Source organism: Diachasma alloeum, unplaced genomic scaffold (assembly GCF_001412515.2).
Source record: "Diachasma alloeum isolate Michigan unplaced genomic scaffold, Dall2.0 Dall_scaffold_00396, whole genome shotgun sequence".
NCBI lineage: Eukaryota > Metazoa > Arthropoda > Insecta > Hymenoptera > Braconidae > Diachasma > Diachasma alloeum.
Window position 1 is genome coordinate 57,700 of NW_021680535.1, and position 18,961 is coordinate 76,660.

Genomic DNA, 18,961 nt, shown 5'->3' on the forward strand with positions numbered 1-18,961 from the left:
CATTGGGGAACATGTGGAATCAACATTTCTGATAATAAAAAAAAATATTTGTAGTAGTTTTGACAAATTAAAGTAAACAAATGTTCTCTTATATATAGGCTCTGATGCTCCTACACTGTAAATACACATTCACCTCAGAGGGTTCTTTCAAACTCGCTGAAATATGGAATCAATACGTTATATTTGATGTTTCCGAAGCAACCTATGTTGTAGATATTTTTCATCATGCCAAAACCTCAGAACATCAGAAGCATAAAACGGCGAACAATAAATTTTTGAACAATGAACCCAGCGATTCGTGCCTGTTTCAAAGCACTCTGACAATGGCAAAAATTCATTCCACTTCACCCAACATATATAAAATTCTCGCAATATTCTCTGTCCAGAATGATACGAAAAAAAATGCACTCCGAGGGAAATTCTCTAGGTATGAAACATTTATAGTTTTCAAATGAATCATGGATGCCTTTCCAGAATAACGAGAAAAATCTGCAGTGGATCAGACAGAATTGGTGATGTCTTTGCGAATAAATGTGACGTATTGAGTTTTGGACTGTACTTGCTGTCGAAATTCAATCTCCGCGACAAAAAGTAACGATGAATATTATTATTTTTTTATGTATTCGGCATTCTCTATATGTGTAAGCATATGGACTTTCCTATCAGAGCTATAGAAAAGGGATTACTATTTTTCTTTGGAAACCTCTGATTCAATACATATAATTTATCGGTAAAGCATTATTTTGTCAGCAATCCAAGTCCTTCAGCGAAGAGAAAATATACAAAAAACCACCCCACATGTTTTCCGAGTAAATAAACTCCTTGAGGGACGCGGTGTGCGTCAGATACACATACGAATCGAATGTTATCATGTTTTCTTTCTATCCGCCTCAACACGGACTATCCTGTAATCCGTAGATCCGAGGAAAAAATTGAACCTGAACACTATCTGATGACAGAATAATGGGCTAAACAAAGATAATATGTTTGGAAAAATCCATTAGTAACCGAAAGTATTCTCGCCAATGTAATTTTTAGATAGAATAAATTTCAAATGATGATTTTTATAGTGGTCTTAAATAATAAATTCCAGTATGAGATTTGTGATTTTTGCATCAAACTGTAGAGAGTATCATGTTTGATAGTGCAAATATTTTCTCAGGGATTTCGATAAGATTCAAGGTTTCAATTGCTTCTTATTGCAAATACAAATAAATCTTTGCTACGGGGTGAGGTAGCATGAATAGATCAGTTATTCTACGGGGTATCGCTTTCTAGTTGATAAAATTACGTTTTAATTGCTGCAGTGAATATTGATCAAACTATCGCATATAATGTTCCTCCAATTATCGCACATAATGTCGCTAGAATGAGCGCAGCGGCGATCCACACTCTTTGAATCGGCTTTCTTTCAATTTCGATGAAAATTAAATATGATGTAGAAATGTTCCAAGCATGCCTTGAATTATTTTTCAAAAAATTTCTTTTGGAAGTTATACGAAATCAAAATTGTTACATTGGACCGGGCAAGTGATTTTTTTTAAATTATCACTCGATAAATATCAATTTTATTAAAGGAGTGCAAAAGAACTTATTCATTTAAAACAGATGTAAGGTTCGGTGACAAAAATTTAGACTCAAAAAAGTTGAATTTACAATGAATTAATCAATAAATAAATTAAGTTAACAACAAATCATCAGGACATGGTGCGAAAAATTCTTAAAAGTATACGTTATTGTTGGATTTCATGAAAAGAAATAATACTCAAACTTATACTACGTGAGACATTTCAGTGTTACCGCATAAAATTCTTTAGACTGAGTTTTCTAGAAACTATGTTTACGTGATGTGGTGACCATATGGCGGGTGACTCCGAATACTCTGAACAAAACATAGATCAAAGGACACAAAGAAAATGCGTTCCAAGTGGTTCAATGTACTGGTCTTTATTTTTCTAAAGTTAGTCTCCGATAACCAGAGTTAGAGTAAAGATCGAGTCGCGTCTTCTGCGTGCGACTGAATAGAGTCACAGTTATATTAAAGTCACAGAGTTATTATTTCAATTCTATCCATAATTTCAATAGTTATAGAGTAGGTATCGAAGAATTGCCGGTACAATTGGCATTCCCTAATCTTCAATAGCTCCCGAGATATTGAGTTTTTTATGAGGTGCGGCTAGCTAGAGCGGAGCTGTCAGCTACTGCGGTGACTGGACTTGGTACCATTTCCGATGCCTGGTGTAGGTTCCCAGTGTCCCAGTGTCTGGAATAAATATATTATAATCGATTGCCTACACTGTTAAACATTTTCGTCTGAATTTCCCGTGCCAAATTTCGGAAATTTTCATCGTGTTCAAGTTCCACTGAAATTTTAGTAAATCTTGTCATTGAATAATCAAATATTCCATTGAGTTTCTGTTCAAATGATCTAGAAATCAATAAAATACGTGATTTTTCAGTTCAGTTATCCAGTGGAAATTTTACAAATCAGGAAAATTTAGGGAAAAATGGAAAATTCATGTTATTTTGTTTCTAAATATTCATGTTCCACTGAAAATTCAATAAAGTTGTGAAATTTCCATCTCGCCCCCACTGAAAACTCATGAATTTCCATAAATTGTACTTAAAACTTGAAATTTCATAACAATTCTTTCCCTAAATTTGATTAAATGGTACTCTCATGAGATTTACTATAATATCTTCCATGAAATTTCAAAAAATTTCTAACAGTGTACGATTGAATTCAATTGTGAGTCAAATTCAAAATATAACACATTATCTAAAAAAATGAATAAGACAGATTTATTATCCACTTCTCTGGAAATATTTACAAATATACCATGTTACATGTGTGACGATGCAGGCCGTTAACCAATAATATTTCTGTTTGAAAAAATTAATTTAAATTTTTAATTGAGAATAAGACCTTCTAATATTTTGATTAGAATGGCTATCTAAACATATCTTGCACAACCATATCAAATAAGTTCAAAACCTCTAAGATATTAATTTAAAAATCATTAAAAGATGGAATTTATGATTAATCATTATGTAGAATATTCTAGAATTCATAATATGTATGTTAAAATTTTAATATCCCATCAGATTTGTTGTTTTTATTACTGAAATCTTGGTAAAAACTCTAATATCCAATCAAATTCTTTGTCTCAAGATTGAGGGAAAATTTTCCTCCCAAGAAATACCGCAACCAAGCAGCCCAAGCCATTCGACACATGCTTGGGCAGATTCGTCTCCTAGCTAGCGTCTGATGTAATCATGTTAGCTAGATTAGCACATTATTTTGTCTTGTGGCCCGAAAATATCTTTGATAATATCAACCTGGTGGCTGTCCAGTCTGAGGAAAGGTGGTTTCTTAACATTAAACAGGTGGGCAGATTTGAATTGCGGTTAAAATTGAAGAAAAATAGAGAATTATACTCGAGCCTCATCTTCGAGATTTGAATATTTGTAGTAGCCCGCTTGCGGCTGCATGGAACCACAATTTAGAACCCAAAGCGAAAAACCGACCGGTCCGAGGCGCCCCACCGCGAAGCTTAGCCATGACTTTCATGGTCTTTATGTGCGCAAGTGAAGCACATACTAGAGTCCTAAATTTCTCTTTTTTACTATTATATTTATTCTTTTCTACTGTTTTTTTCGACGATGGGGCATAAACACAAAAAGAGGAAGCACGAGGATTGTGAGGAGGACAAATCCCTTCGGAAAAAGGTCCACGAGCTAGATGAAAAAATTGAACGCTTATTTGAGGTTATCACCTCGGCGTCAGGAAGTAAGTTGTGTTTATTTTCACCCCCACAGGTATTTTCCTTTTTCATTCACGCTGGGATGATCTAGCTCGATCCACAGGACAGAGCCGTTCGATAATTCCAGCGATTCTTCCTTGGCGAGCTTATCCCATGGGGAATGACTCATTGCCAAATCTGACCTTGGGTATTCACTGTTTTCAGCGGTGACAAGGAAAACCAACCTGCAAATGCAGGCACTGGTGTCCCTGTCCTGGATAACAGTGACGTACTTCTCGAAGTATCACCAACTTAAACGCCCGACGTACCAACACCAGACGCATCAGTGCTAGACACTTAACTTCGGTCATCACCTCCAACTGTTCTCTCTCCCATTATGATATGGAAGAGACAGTGGAGGAGGACGAGCTTCACCCAGAAATTTTGAAGGTTCTGGGCGCAGACCCATCGAAACCAAAATACGCAGCCATCGAACTTCAGGATGAACTGAAAACTCGTTGGGCTTTCTGGCTCTCCTCTCCTCTAGACAAGGACGAAATGTCCAAGCTGATGGATCAATATCCACGGGGATCCGATAAGTGTTGTTTTGACGTACCAAAATTAAATCCAGAGATTGCTGCAATGTCTACTGACGCACTGGTCCAGAGAGACAACAAATTCATTAGTTTCCAGAATCTTACAGGATCCGCCCTGGTTGTTCTGGGGGCAGCAATCTCCAGATCTTTGGGAGACGATGAAATTGACAAGCTGGAGCTCTTACACAAGCTTTGCGACGCGGCAAAATGATGACCCAAGTCCATCGGGGTCTTTCATCAACCAGACGAGCTTATGTGTCTCCAAGTTTAAACAGACAAGTTCGGGAAGCTCTGGACTCCACAACCCCAGATAAGCTTGTGTATGGTTCTAACCTTCAGAAAAAGTAAAGAAATTCAAGACATTGGCAAAGCTTAGGCAGAATCTAAAGGTGACAACTGCAAACAAACGTGCAAAATCACACCATTTAAACTCGAAGAGCTCGTTTGTGAAATTCTAAAGAACACAAACGAGCATGAAGCCTCGAGCACAGGGCCAAGCAGGCAACAGCAGCAAACAAAGTCACCAACCGAAGCGCAAGAACGTCCTGCAGGCACCTTCACAAGAAGCTCCTCAATGGGAGACCCGGAAATAGGGGTAAGACACTGTGCCGGGATTCTAAGGCACTTTCTGTCAGCCTGGCAATCCATCACCTCCGATTCCTTTATCCTTCAGTGCATCATGGGATACAAAATTCCCTTCATCTCTCCTCTTTTCCAGTCAGAAACCCCAATTCAACCAAGTCTCAGAACTAGAGGGGCAGCACCTGGGGCACGAGATTGATAGGCTGATGCACTTGGGTGCGATAGAGTCCTGTCTTGCCCCTCAGAGTCAATTTATTTCGACATTCTTTCTCATTGACAAACCAAATGACAAAAAACGATTCATTCTTAATTTGAAAAAATTAAATAAATTCATTAACCCTCCACACTTCAAATTGGAGGATATCAGAACAGTGATAAAGCTGATTTCACCGGGGTTCTTTATGGCTAAAATAGAACTCAAGTATGCCTATTTTTTAGTCCCTGTTCACCCAGAAGATATAAAATTCCTTAGATTTTCGTTTGAAGGAAAACTTTTTCAGTTTACCTGCTTGCCATGTGGTTTGTCTACATGTTCGTACGTGTTCACAAAATTGATGAAGCCTGTCATGACTTATCTTAGGACAAAAGGCTTAACCTCCTGCATCTATCTGGATGACATTCTCTGTATTGCACCGACTTTCGCAGATTGTCAAAATAATGTTCAAGAAACTCTCCATCTGCTTTTTAACTTGGGGTTCGTGATTAATAAGGAAAAAAGTCAGCTTAACCCATCCACTCGGTGTGAATACCTTGGGCTTATCGTAGACTCTGAAAAATTTTCACTCCAACAGCCGGAGAGAAAAGGAATCGCCATTAAGTCTCACTTGATCGTTTACAGGCGGGTACTTGTTGCGCAATTAGAGAGTTTGCGGGTCTCATAGGTTCTCTAATTTCCTATTGCCCGGCCATAGCCTATGGCATCCTCTGTTCGAAAAATTTCGAGAGGATAAAACAATCAAGGTTGATAGTTAACGAGGGCGACTCCGATTGTCTGATGACAATTCCTCAATGCGTCCAGCCAGATCTCTCGTGATGGAGTATGCACATTCTGAATTCTGATAGCCCAATCAGAACAAAAAGATTCAGTCGCAAGATTTTCTCCGCCGCATCTCTCACAGACTGGGGGGCAGCATGTGACGAAAAATCGATGGGAGGTCTTTGGTCAGCGGAGGAACGAATGAATCATATCAATCATCTCGAACTGAAGGCTATTTTTCTAGCCCTTCGTTGCTTCGCTGAGGATCTCTCGAATTGTGAAATCCTCCTCAGAGTAGACAACACCACTACAATTTCGTATATCAATAGAATGAGTACCAGAGTATTACACCTAACAAGTTGGCTAGAGAGATTTGGCATTGGTGTGAGTCAAGAAACTTCTGGCTCTTCGCGTCCTATATTCCTTCCAAAGAAAATTCGGAAGCAGATCGAGAGTCTAGGAATTTTAACATGGACACCGAGTGGGAGCTGACTAATTATGCGTTCAATCAGATCGTCGATCAATGCGGGGAACCTGAAATCGATATCTTCGCATCTCAAATAAACGCTAAATGCCAACTTTATTATTCATGGCATAGAGATCCGTTTGCACTCAGTATAGACGCGTTTACCATAGACTGGAGCGATCGTTTTTTCTACGTGTTCCTCCCTTTTTCGTTGATTCTTCCCTCCATTGGAAAAATCATTAACGATAAAGCATCTGGTACCATTGTCGTGCCTCAGTGGACTGCTCAGCCCTGGTATCCCTTATTCTTCTCGTACCTAGTAAGTGAACCCCTTTATTTTCAACCATCACCAAACCTATTGCTCTCACCTTGCAGAACTCGCAGTCACTCACTAGCCAAACAAATTACCCTGGTAGCAGGGAATTTGTCCGGCAGGCATATGTAAGGAGAGGTTTTATAGTGTCAGCAGCTGATATTCTGGTCGAGTCGCTCACAGAATCTACACACAAACAATACAACTTCTGTCTCCGAAAGTGGTGGCTCTTTTGCCAGGAGAAACAGACCGATGCCTTCACGGTCTCGAGAGAAAATCTACTAAAATTCTTAACAAAAGATTTCCAGGACGGTGCTTCCCATGGGTCCCTTAATTCAGCTCGATCGGCAATTGCCTTGATATCGGAGGGAAACATAGCAAAAGATCCAGCGGTTCTACGCTTCTTCAAAGGGGTTTTCATGCTACGACCCTCAAAACCCAAATATACTCATACTTGGGACCCAGAAGTCGTCCTATCGTACCTGGAAGATCTCCCACCAAACGAGCAATTGGATCTCCGTCAACTCAGTGAGAAAACCATCTCACTACTCGCATTGGGTACAGCTCACAGGCTACAGACTTTTTCTTTAATACGCACCGCACAAATCCGTGAGACAGAATAAAGACATCTCGTAGGGGAACTCCCCAACCACTCCTGTCGCTACCTTTCCTCAAGGACAGACCTCAAGTTTGTGTGGTTAGCGCGGTCTTATCTTATTTATCTAGGACCAAAGATATTAGGGCCAAAGAACTTAGACTCTTCCTAACTTTTAAGAAACCTCGTGGTGCAGCATCGTCACAAACTCTGGCGAGATGGATAAAGTCCTGTTTATCTAAAGCTGGAATCAATACTGACCAATTCTCAGCATACAGCACGAAGCACGCTGCAACCTCGGCAGCAGCACTGAAAGGTGTGGACACAGACATCATCAGACGTACTGCTGGCTGGTCAGAGAAATCAAACGTCTCCGCTCGTTTTTACAACCGACCAATTGTACCAGACCAGTCAGTATTCGCTAAATCCGTGCTGAATGGTTAAAACCCTACATGTTCGTTCATACTCATTACCTTTATAATTTGCTCCATTGTATTCTCCCCATTTATTAGTTCAAAGTAAATGCTGGCATTTAATAGAAAAAATTGAAAAATTCTCTGAACATCTACAAATATTCAAATCTCGAAGACGAGGCTCGAGTATAATTGTACGATCAAATGAACTTACCTGTAAGTGAAGTTCAATCGTGATTATACGAAAAGCCTCGTCAAGAGATTCAGCCCCACCCGAAAATTCACCCCATCCCCTTCAATTTTCATTCTCTTTCAATTTTTTCTCCGACACTAGCTATCTCTAAACTAATAAAAGTCATGGCCGAGCCCCGTGGTGGGGCCCCTCGGACCGCTCGGTTTTTCGCTTTGGGCTCTAAATTGTGCTTCCATGCAGCCGCAAGCGGGCTACTACAAATATTCAAATCTCTCTACGAGGCTCTTTGTATAATCACGATCGAACTTTACTTACAGGTAAGTTCGTTTGATCGTACAATTATGGCTCTTTATTGTAGCTTCTCTAAAATGGCGTCCATCTTGGCGTCTCTTTTTGTTTTTTGAGTTGAGAAAGTTTGGGTCGGCTTCTCTAATTATTTTTCTGAATTCATTACGATTAATTTCAACTAATTAGAATTGAGATATTAGAGTTTATCGATTTACCACCACTTTTCATGTGAAAATATAATTATGACACCAAATGATTGTAAATTGAAGTATAATCCTGATTTGGACTGAATATCAATCCACCAGACTGCTACTTCTTATTGTTTTGACGAGAAAGAAGCGTTGGAGACCTCATTTAACATTTTTCTGTGAATACTTTGTATTTTTCTTTCTTTTTGACATTATATTTATGTTACTCTACATTATTAACTTTGGTGTTTTATTTGTATGATGATCGGAGATAATCCCAGAGTAGGGGTCGTCCCCCTTCCCCCTCATAACAAGTAGAGCCTAGATGAAATCCTGAGCTAGGGTTCATTTGAGAGTTGTTAAAATTACAAAATAATTTGATGGAGAAGAGTCCATGCACTCTCAAAAATTAAATTCATCGACTGGCATCCAATACGGTAAAGTATCTAATTAAAATAATTTTTGCTCAATTTTAAAAGTACTTACAAACGTCACACATGTATCAGCCTTTTTTTACGGCCTTTTCAGTCCCCTTTTCGGGTCTCAGTTCGGTACTCTATCCAATCCCTAGTAGAAATCCAACCTTGCATATTTCTCGCCGCGAGTTTGCCGTGCGAGATTACGCAGCGCACCGATGCTCCGTTTCAGTGGCGCAGCGAACGCGCGGCGCACAACTCGTGCACTACGTAGGGAAGAGAGCGCACTAGGCTCCGCAGAGTAGCGTGAAGCGAGACTGATGCGGGGTTTGCAAATGTGCATGAGGAGTAGTTCTCATAACCTCCAGTGATAATACTATTCGACGATTGTAAAGTTGTCATTATAACTTTACAATAATGCAAATGAATTAGGGCGAGTACGAAAGTGGTCGATTAAAATTAACTGAGGTTTAGCGAACTTACCCCAAGCGGTTTAACTTCGAAGTTAACTTTGGGTTAAGTTAGCTAAACCTCAGTTAACTTTAATCGACCACTCTCGTACTCGCCCTTAACAAAAAATAACTGTCATAGAAATTGATTTTTCAACAAAAAAAATGTTTACTCTTTCTTCTAACCCCATTCATAATCCACTAATTAATGAATTATTAAACTCGTCCATAATAGAGATAATTGAAAAGTCAATTGAATCAATTGTGGAGATAATTCTAGTCACAAAGTTGGAAAATGCGTGAAATTCAGTTTTTGTTCTTATTTTAGTTTATTGGATTACATTATTACTGAAATAAAATCCTTTTTCTTTCCTAGTCGATAAGCAGCAATCATAAATGGGAGAGAGGAGTAAGAACAATTAGGGATCCAATGAAATTATCCAAAAGCAAGTATTGATAACAATTGAGAAAATCGACAAGTTATATTTTTATCCAATTTTTTATTGTATTTTATGAGATCCTGGGAAACATCTTTTTCCTAAACTCTATATTATGTGAGGTATTTTTCCAAGCGCATCTGCGGGATTCAGACGCGTGGTTCTCCACGAACTTTCAGCGACCCTTTGGACTCTCTCAACCCGAAATTAGAACGACAGGGATAAACGAGAGGAGACAAAATACCAAAAAAGGGCGCCAGTCCTTTTAACCGCCAAAGAACAAGGTCATACCGTTCAGACGCGTTTCACGACTAGCTCAGATAACCGCGGAGGCGTGTGGGAACAGGCTACAATGAGCGTAACTCAACACTATGTAAATTTCAGAAAATAACAAAAAAAAATGTATTTCAATCCAGGAGTTACGGTAGGGACGTTTTATTCGTCCATACGATAGTCAACGTAGAATTTTTTGTACAAATGCGGGAGAGGACTCCCGCGAGCAAAGACGCTACACAAACCAAATTAACTCAAAAGGAAGCAATCTTGCTTCAGTGATTAATTGAACAAACAAGGTTCAATACTTAACCTTAAGTGAGCTTGACAAAAAAAAATTATATAATTCAATTATTGATAATAGCCAACGAAAGAAATAATAATAGTTTTGAAGGTGCGTGGTATAGACGCTAGGACACGAGGATCACCCGTACGCGACGACGATGCGAGAGTCACGACACGAAACTTTATTGGGGAAGATTAACACAATAAATGAGTAATGACCAATTTTTCCCCACACAGAAAATGTCCGGAATAATAATGAATAATAAAGAATCAAAATTATAAGATTAATCAAAGAATTAAGTAGCTGAAGGCTACTGAGTGCCGCCTCACAAGCAGACTCGAATTAAGTCTCAAATGGCCCCAAAATGGACGCCGGAGTGAATTTACTACGAGAATCACGCGTGCACTCACAATGTAATTCGACGCTCACCGTAATTGCGCGAGAAATGCTCCAGGAAGCTCGTCTGGAACCTCTTAGCAGCAGCGACGTCTCGGGGTAGGCCGGAAGAAAATCCGGGCACCACACCACAACAATTCTTTATAACAAAAGAACCAACAAAAGACGCTCAAAGAGCGTTGAAGTGATTTTAATGCGCAGAGCGACTTGACTATTTAAAATCTCAGCGAAGAGTGTCCGCCGGAGCCATACATCGCCCCGAGGAACCTCTAAATCTTTCCTACCCCCACCCCGATCACGCGATGAAGCGCGGAGAATCCGCGTTATTATATGATTTTGAATTGGGAATTTTGAAATTGTCATAATTCCCAATTCCTGAGTCCCAGAGGACTGAGACTTGTGCCGCGCGGTCGGCGGATGTGATCCGCGTTGAACGGCGCAGAAGCCAACATAATCCGATGCTCCCTCAATGTTGCAGCATGAGTTTTTTACTGGGCGGCCTTGCGCCACCGATCCATCGGTGAGGGGTTCGCACGTAGACGCCTGAGATGCCTGCTAGCGTGCGTCGATCGTCTCTCGCTTCCTTCGTGGTGTGAGTCTCCCAGACTCTGTGTGTGCATGCTCGTCGATGTGCTGCTCATCTGCTGTAGCGCCGAATTGTAGCCATTCCCGACGGTGAGCGCGATCGACAGAATTTGAGAAAATAAAAGAAAGTGAATATAAGCAATAAAGAAACTGACAATTGTAGCCCTGGGTGATCCGACTCCTCGCTGGGGTAAAAATATTAATTTTCCCCCCCTGATCCGCGGTCAGTTCAGGCGAGGAACAGTACATGATTTTTATCATGTTACAATTAATATAGGAAAACTGAAATCACAACTTTGTTTGTAAAGTCTATATCAATATAGGAAAACTGAAATCCTTGCCAAGGTGTTTGTGTTCTGGATCGATTAGGTCGATGCCCAAACCAGTCCGAAGCTCGTGTAAGTGATGTACCTATGGCTTTCTCAACGTCCTGGATGCTAGATGCTTTTTTACCTCAAATACACCTGTGATTGATTAAAAATGTGAGAGATAATTTAAAAAGTCAGCATGGTGACTGAAATTTTATTTTCCGATAAGACCATCCCAGAAATGTCTGAAATTTTTCAGAATAATTTTGTTCCCAGTTTGCTTCACTGCATAGCATTCCCAGATCTCTCGCTAAAAGTCATTGGAGAATTCCCGTTGCTTGTTTTCTGGTTGTAATCTCCTTTGGGTTCCAATAGAACTGAATTAGCTTACTCTAAAAATATATAATTTAGTACTGGATAATTTCCTCAATAATGGGTAAAAATAATAGATAGAGTCAATTTCAACTCACGAAATCTTTCCTGCAGGTTTTATTTTCTCCCAGCATAGTGCTAAAATATATCAAGTGTTCAATTGATGAAAGAGGGAACGTCAAATGATATTCCTTACAAAAAGTTTGCAGAAATTCCCTATTTTATGCTCTCACTTTTTATATCCCTTATCATAATTAAATTTTCATAATGTATGCCACAAAACTTGCCAACAAAAACACAAACTCACCACCAGAGATACGCCGGACGTAGTGTAACGTGTGGAGTAACCCCGCGGTGCGCTTCCCGCCGTGCATACCAGCGAGCCTAACGCTGCACTCTCTTGCGCACTCGCAGCGCAAATCTCGCCGGAACCCGTAACCTCGCAGTGTCAGTCAGAATTTCTACTAGGGTGTTAGTAAAATTGAGTTAGAATTCATGTGCCAATACATGTCAAAATGATCGTGGATATTCTAGAAAATGTATCCGTGTTCACGCAAATACGGGGAAAAATTCACGTTTTCCGCAATACAATTCCCAGTACCAGTACTGGGATTTTTTCCTGTCCATCACTTTACGCCTCTTTTCCCGTGCTAGCACTAGAATTATTCTAAAAAAATTTCTCTCCATATGATGGAAAAGACGGAAGGATATAGTGGCTATATTCTTGACTATTAATGCCGTTCGTTAACTATTAACGAATAATGTTAATAGTTGAGAAGCCTCGTTAACAGAAACTAAATCCTTGTATCAGTGTACAGGATGACGTCAACACCGTGTTTACAAATTGTTAGGAGATAGAGAATGCAAAATCATGAATTCAATGGCACTAGAATTATAAAATTACGATAATCGGCTTTTGAATAGTGAGCGGTACAATTCTTCAATGATTTAGCCAATAATATTATGGTAGACCCCCGCCACGCTGGCATGATTGAAGATCGCAATGTCAAGGCTGATACATACCGATGTCGGTGGCCGAGTGGGCTAGACGTAAGCCTAGTGTGCAAAAGGTTGTCAGTTCGATTCCCAGTGGAACGAAATTTTTCAACGGAAGGCTCTGGCGCGCGGGAGGTAGATAATAGAATAACCGTCTGTACCGGCATGGGTTTCCGGTGGCTTCCTATGTTCTATTGGAGTACGAATGCGATACAGTGCAGAATCCACAGCCGCATACATAGGGTTCCCTAGTAGACATTCTCACTGACGCTGCGCGATGTGGCGAGATTTGCTCTGCGAGTGCGCAGGAGAGTACGGCATTAGGCTCGCTCGCATGGATGGCGGCAAGCGCGCCGCGGGGTTACTCTACACGTTACACTACAATCGAAGTATCTATGGTAGTGAGGTTAAGTGTTTTTATTGACAAGTTTTGTGGCATACATAGTTTTGTGAAAATTTAATTGTGATAAGCCATATAAAAAGTGGGAATAAAAGTGTCAAAATACAAATCAACCTTCGTAAATTGTTGCAACATGAAACCTTGCGGTCTTGACGCGGTGCATGATCTTCGAATTTGGGCAGTCCAGTGGCAAATTACAGATGTATGTTTGGATGGACTGTTGAAGATCCTAAAAAAATACTTTCTCCCACAAATACTCGTCACAGCGAAAACATTCCTTAAAACAGCATCATTTGAATTCAATGTTTAAATAATTCCTGATGCTGATGAGAAATCAGAAGTAGAATTTGTTTACTTGGGGATGCAAGAGGCTATTTCTGCAGTTGTTGATCCGAATGTGCATTATGGTGAGTGGATTATGAATGGGGTTAGGAGAAAGAGTAAACATTTTTTTTCTTGCAAAATCAATTTCTATGACAATTATTTATCGTTAATTCATTTGCATTATTGTGAAGTTATCATTATCACTGAAAGTTATGAGGACTGCGGCTCATGCAACCCCCGCATCAGTCTCGCATCACGCTACTCTGCGGAGTCTAGTGCGCTCCCTTCCCTACGTGGCGCACGAGCTGTGCGCCGCGCGTCCGCTGCGCGGCTGAACCGCAGCATCGGTGCCCTGGGTAATTTCACACGGTAAACCCGCGGCGAGAAATATGCAAGGTTCGATTTCTACTAGGGGCATCGGTTTTTTATACGAGAATAATTTCACCCAGTCATTTCTACACCACAAAGCTATTAAAAAATCCCCGATAATTTTGGATCATTCGAGATATTCATACGGGTGCTATGTTATTCCAGATGTTTCCACACATGTGAGTCGCTTATATATTCTCCTGTGTGCGTTAACTACGGTGATAAATATTTTAACTCGCATTCGGAAGGGTTATAGATGACAAAATAGTCAATAAGTTGTAACTAGCTATGCCTCTACATCCCTGAATAAGTGATCAAGGAGGACAGAAGCAAAAGTGGATAATATATGTAATAATAAAAATGAAAACTAAAAATATGAAAGAGAAATCGGCAGATTAAACGACAAATCATTTGGAGGACTCGATTTCTTTACATCCCTTTACATTGAGCAATGATCAATACTAGTAGAGAAAATTACAAAGTGAACCACGAACATTTAATTGATTAAATTATCAAAGAAAATAAATGGATGAATTAATTTTTTAATTTTATTTCATGAATTGAATTGGTTTCATAAATTATTTCACTTGAAATGAAAATTCAATTAATTGGAAAGGAAGGAAAGGGGAGTAGTTATCTACCTCGTAATAAGGAGCTTGCACGGAATACAAATTTCCTTAATTGCTCGATTCCTATTCCTATAGGAACAGCTGTCGATATTTTATGGTACACTGAGAGACAAAAGTACATTTTACAACCAACGTTTCCTTGATACAAGAAGATATTCTCTTGTCAATTTTAAAAATCGTGAAATCTTCTGATCAATAATTTCGTTCTCCGACTGAGAGAAAAAAGTTTACCAACAGAATGAGATTCTCTTGTCGCGAGAGAATTTTCAAGCGTTGGGAAGACTAGAAATGATGTCCTTCTCCTAACTTCAAGTAGTTTGCGTTATATCTAGAATTTTTTTTCATCAGGACTTTGAATACATAAAATCTTGCACAAAGAGCACAGCACTTGAGGTCAATTGTATATACACTTCAATTGATAATGAAAGTGTTCATCGTGCAATCGAAACAAGAATTCTTCAGTTGGAGATGATGAGTGATTCGATCGGGAAAGTGTGAATTCTCACAATCTATTAAATTCTAGATATAACGAAAACTATATGAATTTATGGGAAGACCTATGCTAGGACTTAACAATTTTCTCGGGACAAGAGAATCTCATCCTGTTGAAAGACTTCTTTCTCTCAGTCTCAGCACAAAATTATTTTCCAGGAGATTTCACGATTATGGAAATTGACAAAAGAATATTTTCTTGTGTATCAAAGAAACCATCTTTGTCAAAAGTAATTTTTTCTCTCAGTGTACACATGGAAAAACCTGAACGTAAATTACGTTTCTATCAGCGTTGTTTACCCTCAGCGCGGACCCGTAAATTGCACTTGATGTCGCGGTAAATAGCGGACACATCTTTACAAATTACGATTACTTATTCGTAAATTACGATACGAATTTTCTACACATTTTACGTTTACTCATTTGCAATTTACGAGGATTTTTCTGTCATATTTCATAGGTTTGCTCATTTGCAATTTACGAGGATTTTTCTGTCATATTTCATAGGGATAGAAAGTTACCTTCTGTCCGTTCATAGAACCAATAAAAAGTAATGACTGAAAATGTGAAACTTCCTTCCATAATTGGTATTGTTCAGGTATACTTCTGAGCCAAATTCCAGCTCAATCGGTCCAGTCGGAGAAACCCGGGAAAAATGAGACGCCGAGGCACAATCGGATCCTGTTTCCAATTTTGATTTCCATCAAATTTCGATTGAATAGCGTGAGAGAAATCATATAGCTCCAGGAATGAGGTCCATATACGAGTCAAACATACTAAACTTAATATTAACCCCTCACGTACGGGGCTCTTTTCTCACCAAGCATAGCATACGCACAATGCAACTCGAATTCTATTATTTCTAATCACCAGAAAATTATTTAATATTATATTATTATATTATTTAATATTATTTGCCGTGAGAAGGACGCTGGCGATATACAATCGTATACATATACCTGTAATAATAGTAATACGAATAATGATAGTAATAATCAAATATAATAATTATAAAACTGAAAAATTAATTATTTGAAACAATCATAATTCTTTGCAATAAAATATAAGAATAGTTTTTTTAGTATTACTAGATTAGTCCGCGCGCTCCGTGCGTATGTCCTACTCGATGAGGCTCACTATATGTCAATTGTAGTGAATAGTGTTACATATTATATATTTCAGGAATGGATTGTATTTTTTTTATGTAGAATACATCCAGTGTGACGTTTTTTGAAGCCAATCTAGTTGCCGCATTGTGTCATTAGAGTCTTTGTGAATGATTATAGCATACATTAAAGATATTACGATAATAGTAGATTATATTATATTCTATACTATATTATATATATTATATTATATATATTATGTATAATATATAATATATAATAGAGTACTATATGCGTTATAAAATATAATGTACATAATAACAAAAATTAACTAATAAACTGAAAACAATAACATGCATTGAGTATACAATATTGTGCTATATATTACATACACGATTATATATGTACTAGGGGGCTTCGCCCCCTGCTCGCTCCGCTCGCCAACCCGGGGGGGCTTTGCCCCCCCCCACTCGCTTCGCTCGTTCCCCCCCCCGTCCGTGTGACCGCAGCAGTGTGACCGTACCCATAAACATCTTCCATATGAGCACCCCCTAATATAGTAATCCTCCATAAATATCGATATCCCCTTTATGACCACCCCCTCATATAGACATCCCTTATAAATACACGCACCTCCTCGTATAGGCACCCAGCGTCCCCTGAATTTGAGCGTCCCCTGAATTTAAGCATCCCCTGAACTTGAGTGTCCCCTGAATTTTTCGCCTTATTTTTTTATTTATATAGAGAGATACTGTATTATAAGATAGTATTATCGTAATATCTTTAATCTATGCTATCATCATTTATAAATATCTAATGACACAATACGGCGAATAGATTGGCTTCAAAAAATGTTACACTCGATTTTTTATTAAAGGATTGTCAGACTGCTATGTAATTGAAGATGGCGTATCCCACTGTCCAATAATATTTGTGTGATTGAGCTACCATCCATGGATTTAGAATTAATCAATTTTGAACGTAATCATACGATTTGGCATGGGTCGGTTTGTGGTATGGAGCCCCTCCTTGAGGAAATAAAAATCACATTCTTAATTCTCAAAAAATTGAAGAAGTTCAGTTGTTTCACAAGAACGGGCATTGAATAGGCTACGTGCGTGTCCCATCATAAAACTGAGTGTCACATAATCATGAATGTCAAACTGAGGAAGCAGGACAATCATAGGAAACTGACAGCAAACCGGGGATTTTTCTTGTGGAAAAATTATTCAATTATTTCCCTCATATAGAGGTCCGGAAAGTCGATGGATAGAATATAGCATTCCGCTTTCCAAGTAATTTATGCCTTAAAAACATCTAAGTTTGACCGAGTAGAATAGCCCAGGGGATAATGTAGATGCCCTTTTTCAATTTAACGATGTTGGACTGTTTCGAGCTGTATTGTTCGATCTATATGACTTCCACCATGTCATTCAATCCAAATATGACGACAATCAAAATTTCAATGGGGGTTTCACGTTGCCCGCAGTTTCCTTATGCCCCGGTTTCCCTTATCATCGTTCGCGATCGAAGACCGCGAAAGCCCGACAGTGAAAAAAGTTCTAGGAAAAGTACTAAATTCAGTTTTCGCTCCACTTTTAATTTTTGCGAGATGTTACGTAAAAATTCCCGAGAGAGTATTTTATCTCAGGATTTTGTTTCGTCACGTAATTTTTTCTGAAGCTTCTCCAACTCGTTTGGTCCGAGGACTATATTTTATTCTAGGGCTATAGTTGTTTCCACTTCTATATTTGGCCGCAGGACTGTATTTAGTTCAAGGACTACACTGGTAAAAGTATTTCGGAATTTGAGGAGTTGCTGAGTTTGTATCTTCAATGGTGTAAATTTCAATCCAATTAAGATTTAAACCTTTATGTATTTCATTATTCATGTCGGAAGATCAACAAAATTTATTTCGATTGGGCGATGGTGGGCATTCCCGTAATCCAGTGGATCCTTGAACGTATTTTTTTTAAGGCCTTCGAGTCTCTTTCCGGGTTCCATTCGGCACTTTATTTAAGGATGTTCGACACCCTTTTAGCCAAAATTGACGTTGTTTTCATTTTTCTGGCAAATTATCGATGGGAGTGACGTGAAAAAATATAACGATTTTGTGGTTTGTCATTCTTTAATGGCTCACGAAGTTGCGTAGTGGTGCGATAATTTTCATGCGTTTTTTCTACAGTTTTGTGATTCTTTTTAAAAGTTTAGAGAAAACGCAGGAAAATGTTCGCACCACCTTAAAATTTCGTCAGTCATTAAATAATGACAAATCGCAAAAACGTTATATTTTTTTACGTCAATTCCATCATACGTTTGCCAGAAAAATTAAAAAAACGTGAATTTTGGCAGAAAGGGTGTATCCCACGTACGAAATGCCAGTGTTGGAGAAACGGGCCAAGCCTGGCACAAGCCTGGGCTTGCCAAGCCTCGGCGCCCAGGCTTGGACCGAGGTTCGGCCATCCCTGGGGACCAGGGCTTGAGTCTCGGGAGAAGGGCAGGTAACCGAGCCTTGGTTGACAGATCTGGCCCAGCCTTGGCCGGACACTGGCATGCCGGAGCTCGATAACCAAGCCTCAGCCAGCGGTGGCCCGGAGCTTGGTCATTGGGCTCCAGCCGTTGGTGTAACTGTAAGGGTTAAGTCGTAAGGGTGAGATGATGAGAATGGAATCATAGGGGTGGAATCATAAGGGTAAAATCTGAAGAGTAAAATTGTAAGGGTCAAATCGCAATAATGGAAAGGGGCGAAAAAATCATAAGGCTGACATTC

General features: G+C 39.2%; 1 protein-coding gene and 1 pseudogene across 3 annotated transcripts in view; both read left to right on the forward strand.

Annotated features, from left to right (window-relative positions):
* LOC107041973 overlaps positions 1-18,961 on the forward strand; it is a 320,981-nt gene that overhangs the window by 34,943 nt on the left and 267,077 nt on the right. The window lies entirely within an intron of this gene.
* LOC107041964 lies at positions 4,146-7,715 on the forward strand (annotated as a pseudogene).